Raw genomic sequence first — 6,000 nt, forward strand, 5'->3', positions numbered from 1 at the left:
CCTCAATCGGAAAAGTGTCCTCCTCAACGAAACTATTTGGTAAATCCAGACATCTTAAGACAAATTTCATGTTGACAAGAATTAATGGAGGAAGAAATTGCAGATGCTGAATTATTCCTGATCAATGCTTGGCAAAATAAACGGAGCGATTGCCTCTAATGCAAATTTATTAAGGTGAGAATACGTTCCAAGTTGCTTTCTAAGCAACAAAAACTATACGCATAAATAGTCGGTGCTTTCAGATTCCAACTCTCCAACGAAACACCTCTCTGGCGTCATCAACTTTCTATACTAAAAAATTGCGGGAGAAAGACATTAAAAGTCCCAAAAGTTATGTACGGCGCTCATTTTTAGTGCCAAAAGTTTTCGTCGGATTACTTAAGTTCCAAATCAGAGAAAAAACGATCACTTAAATGCTGAAGGCAAGAAATTCCGGTCAAAATTAAGACGTGGCTTTTTTAATTATATTTTTTTATATGAGTTGGCATTATATTTAAAAAATCCCATCCATGTAGACTTGCAAAACGCCGCCGTATCATCAAACGTCGCACCATAGTCCCAAAACGACGCCATTTAATGGGTCAACAAAAACGACGTCGCACCAATAATCCCAAAACAACACGGCTCGACAAAAAACGATGCCCTTCCATCCGTCATGTTCAACCCTTGGTCACCGTTGCACCTCTCCCTTTGACAGTCCTCCCTCACTGTCGCCGTCGATTGCTCTCCTGATTCCTCTTGCGCAGTGCTTCCGTCGCACCTCGTTGACTTTCGCCGTTGAACTTCATTGGTCTCCGTCGCACCACCTGCCATCGTGCCCCCATCAAACTAAGTTGACTCTCGCCCCCCTTCCGACTTTTGCCGTTGAACTTCGTCTAGTGGTTGTGGCCCTCATTGTGAAGTTTCATCGCTGCCATGCACTTCCTCTATTTCACCTTGTTTCGTGGCCGAGAGCATCAAAGTGGTTAATTCTCAGCTGAAACTTCATCGCTTGTGTCCATTTTCAATGACAACAAATTCCTGGACCTCTTCTTGTCAGTTTGACGACTGGTGATTGTTGAGGAAAATCTCTAATTAGTTTTGAAAAAAGACAAAACAATCTTTTTCTGACCACAATCACACTTAAATTATTTGATGCAGGTAAATACTGAGTCATCAGACTGAGTCGATGAAAGGACTTTGTCATCAGACTCATAATTCCTCGTCAGATTCAATAAGTGTTATTTTTGGCAAGTTTATGCAGGACAATCAAATTGATATATCAAGATATCCTAATTGGCAATCACAAGATCGTTCCTTAAACACGAAGGACTACACTTATGGAAACCTTGATTTGATTGTATGGGCGATCAAATCACCTGGAGATAATGGTTCTTCTTTTAACGGCTATGCATATTCTTTTGGGAAGATTCTCTAACAGGTTGATTTGGGGATCAATCCTCTGAAGACTGTCCAACGTATAGATTGGACATAGAGGAGTATAAAAGGAGTGCAAACATCGTACAAGATGAACAACCGGAATCGAGAATTCCAAAGTCTGAATAGAGCTTCGATCTTACATACTTGTGGTTACTATATTCGATGTTGTGACTTCAGAAAGAAAATTACTTGAGTGAAGAGTGTACGTGATAGTGTAGTCTATCATCTGAGAAGCATTGCTCTTGTAATCTTTTGGTGATTCAATAGTGAAACACAGCCAACATGCTGCCAGCGTGGAGAGTGGACGTAGGCTTAATAAAGCCGAACCACTATAAAGATCTGTGTGCAGTATTCTCTATCCCTAATCTTTCATTTATTATTGCTGACATTATACTGCATACATATCTATCAAACGAGTTCGTCAAAACATCATCTTAGTCATCAGACGCAATCATCTGATGACAACTTATATACAAGTTTGTCATACACATCCATCTGATATTGATCATACTAGTTGTTGAACTCGACTATATTCATTCCGCAGGTTTAAATCATCTAATTTGGTAAAATCACATATTCACCCCCCTTTAGGTTATAGCTCTAGCCGTAACAATTGGTATCAGAGCTTAGTGCTCATTTTTCTTTGAAGTGTTATTTTACTTCTGAGCTAATGATTCTTGATGGCTAGTAACGCTGAGTCAGGTCACAACAACAGACCGCCTTATTTCAATGGAACTGAATACAGTGTCTGGGAAAACAAGATGAAGACATTCATCTTGGGAATAGATTAGGATATATGGGACATCGTTGAATATGGAATCATTCCAAACGTTTCAACCGAAACAAAATCCCAAGAAACTTCCAAAGGGCAAAATGAGACACCTTCTACCGAAGAAATTAGAGAGCAAATCAGACCTCAAGCTCTACCTCTCTCGGCCAAAGAAATTTCCAAAAAGATCCATCTGGATGCAAAGATCAGAACAGCCATATACAATGGTCTAGCAAGTGTTGAATATAAACGAATTGCAAATCTCAAAACTGCAAAAGAAATTTGGGATCATCTTAAGCTTGTTCATGAAGGAACAGAGAGAGTCAAGGAGACAAATCTCAACATTCTCCTTGGGCAGTACGAGTCCTTCACTCAGAAACCAAATGAAACAACTTCCGAGATGCAGAGCAGATTCACTGAGATCGTAAATGGGCTTGAATTCCAAAACAATCTCATCTCAGAACCTATGAAGGTGAACAAGTTGCTGAGAGCTCTTTCAAAAGAGTGGAACAACATCAAAGTTTCTATTCGAGAAACTCAGGGGATCAGACCACTCACAGTAGACGAACTTATTGGAACTTTTTAATCCTATGAAACTGAAAAGTTCTTAGATACTGAAGAACCCAAAGGTAAAACAATCCATAGCTTTAAAAACTAATATTGATTCTGATGACACAGATTCAGATGAAGATGAGGATGAAGATGAAGAGTTGGCTCAAATGGTCAAGAAACTGAGAAAGATGGCAAAGAAGGTGAAGATGAATAAGTCAAAGAAGCAATTCAAGAATTCTAAGCCATCAAAAGCCAAAAAGCTAAACTTTCAGAAGAAATCGAGTGGCGAAGATGAAGAAAACAAGGACGTGATATGTTTCCACTGCAAAAAGAATGGACACATAAAGCCAAAATGTCCTCTTCTCAGAAAGAACAAAGGAAAGTATGAACGATATAAGAAGGCTTTCAAAGCTGAAACATGGAGTGACTTAGATTATGATAAAAGCGAACAAGAATATGCCAATATCTGCTTGATGGAAAATTCAGACTCAGAATCAAGTTCTGATAAAGAAGACGAAGTAAGTAATTCCAAAATTCCTGAAGTAGTTGCAAATTATATTGATGAGTTAGTCATTGTTAACAAAACTGTTTTCAAAAAGATTTCTATATTGAAGAAGGAGATTTTGTCTTTAAAAATACGACTCAAAACAAAGAAATTGATGAGTCAATTGCATATGAAAATGAATGTTTAAAAAAGGAAAACAATCTTTTAAAACAGTAAGTGTGACATTCCGAATTTCGGCCAATTTTTGGGATTTATAAAACGTGTATTTCGTCAGTGCGCTTATAATAAAATATCGCCCGGAACTGATCACTCTCGGGTTATTATTTTTAAATTAGAGATTTTGCTAGAATCGCACTCGATCGAATTTGGCCGTTATTTAGAGCCCAAACTTTGGTGTCGAATTTCTCGGAGTTCCGAGACGAATTTAATTGGATGGTGTCGATATTATTGTGGCCAGCCTCGATATTGCCCGAGATATGTGGAAAGTGAAATTTCGATCGGGTGCGGATTTGGACTAGTAGACCTCCCTCATAGTGTGTTTTATTTGATTTCTTTTGGCCCTTTTTCCTATATTATTAATTAGGATTTTCGTGGGCCGTTGGATCATTTTTGGGTTCGAATCGTGACCGTTGGATCGCGATCGAGTACGTTGACGTTTGTCCTCTCTCTCTCTCTCCTCCCTCTGCCGCATTTGCGCCCATCCCCTCCCCCACTGCGCCCGTCCCCTCTCTCTCTCTCTCCCCCACTCCCCCATGCAACGTCCCTTCCCCCCCTTCTCTCTCTTCCTTTCTTTTCTTCTTCTTCTCTTCTTCTTCTCTTCTTCTTCTTCCTTCCTTCTTGCTTCGCCCGACTGCCTTGGCGTCCTGCTTGCTGCTCGCCGCTCGAGCTCAACGCTGCCCACCGCCGCACGCCGCCGCCGTCGCTAGCCAGCTCGCCGCCGTGCCTGTCACGGCCCGGTGCTGCCCAGCCGTCACCGCCCTGCTCAACCCGTCCGCTGCGTCGCCGCTGTCGCCGGTTCACCCCCCTCAGCCCTAGCTTCCCCGAGCTCCTCTCCCCTCTGTCTAGCTCGCCAGTCGAAGGTACGCCATCATGCCGGCCGCCGCTGCTCTCACCACCACCACCCAGCCCCCCCTTACCACCGATCGCCGCCATGCCGCCTGTCGCCGCCGGCTCGCGCCTCCTCAGCTCCCACCCCCCTCTCTCTCTCGCCTTCACCACCCCGGCTGACCTCCCCCTCCCCTTCGGCTTGTCGTTGCCGCGTCGCCGTCGCAGCTGCTCGCTGCCGCCACCGTCGCCGTCGCCGTCGCCGCCGCCGCCGCCGCTTGCCCGCTCGCTCACTCGGCCATTTGTTCGTGCCTGCCCGAGTGCCTTACTCGTGGCCGAGCGCCGCGCCCGTGGCCGAGCGCCGTGGCCGAGCGCCGTGCCGAGCGCCGTGCCAAGCGCCTTGCCTGTGGCCGACCGCCGTGCCCGCGCGTGTGCCGAGCTCAACACTGTTCACCCGAGCCATTTTAGGCCCTACTTAGTATAATGGGTATTTTTAGACTTGTTTAGGGTGTGATTAGTACCGGTTTAGGGGCTAAACGTGGATTAGGGTTAATATTTGAATGTGAGTAATTGTTAGATTAAATTGTGATGATTATGTGACATGTTTAGTGGCTAATTTATGTGGATGCGATAACCGGATTGTCATGGCGTTTGTGGATGAAATTGACGTTTGATTGGGCCGACTTAAGTGTCGGATTGGTGGGCTAGTGTGATGAGCTCGTGACTTGAATTGTGTGGCATGTGTGCATGTGAGAACGGACTTGAGACGTGTTGACGGTGGTCCGTGAAAGGAAAGTTTGACTTGGGACATGTTGACGGCAGTCATTGGAAATTGATTGAATTGTGTGGCTTGTATGCATGTGAGAACGGACTTGAGACGTGTTGACGGTGGTCCGTGAAAGGAAAGTTAGACCTGATGCGTGTTTACGCGGGTCATGGGAAAGAAAGAAATGTCCTGAGACGTGATTACGAGGGACCGAGCCCGGATTGATCGGAGGGCTGAGCCCGAGGCGTGTTTACGCGGGCTGTGAGAAAGGACCTGAGGTGTGTTTACGCGGGTCGTGAGAAAGTGTGAAAGGTCCAATGAGGGACGGAGCCCGGCTTGATCGGAGGGCTGACTTGTGGGGTGTTGACCCGGGTCGTGGAAAGTTGCTCGGCCATGAATGCGAATTGAGTGTGATTGAATTGATTGAATATACGTGGTTATGGCGTTTGAGTGGTGATGTTATGTTCTTGAATTATTATTGCTTTATGGTGGATTCTAATGTGCAGAGTTGGCACGTAGTTCGAGCCGAGGTAAGTATGTTGTGTGAAATTGATTGTGTTGGCTAGTGGATTGCATGTTAGACTCGTCTGGGTATGCATTGGCCTATGTAGGGTTTAGGTTGTTTACTTATTGAGATTTATCTCATCCCCCGTTGTTAAACATTTTCAGGATTGGAGTGACGGATAGTCGTCACATGCGGTTCAGAGACCGGGAGTGACCTTGGGCATTTGATGCTTCGTTTCATCTTCGGATGCCCCTCTTTTGTATAGTGAAGTAGGCTAAACAACCACTGTTCCCTTTTTATGTTGTGTATTTGAAATTATTGTTTTGTGCTATCCTGTTGTCATTGTTTATTGTCGGGGTTATTTCTATTTCGCTTCCGCTTGCCTTTATCGTTGGGTGTTTCGTTTGGGTCGGCGACGCGTCCTGGGACGTAGCGTTCGA

Source organism: Syzygium oleosum, unplaced genomic scaffold (assembly GCF_021117445.2).
Source record: "Syzygium oleosum isolate NSW1041296 unplaced genomic scaffold, Sole_v2.1 Sole_v2.34, whole genome shotgun sequence".
Taxonomy (NCBI): Eukaryota; Viridiplantae; Streptophyta; class Magnoliopsida; order Myrtales; family Myrtaceae; genus Syzygium; species Syzygium oleosum.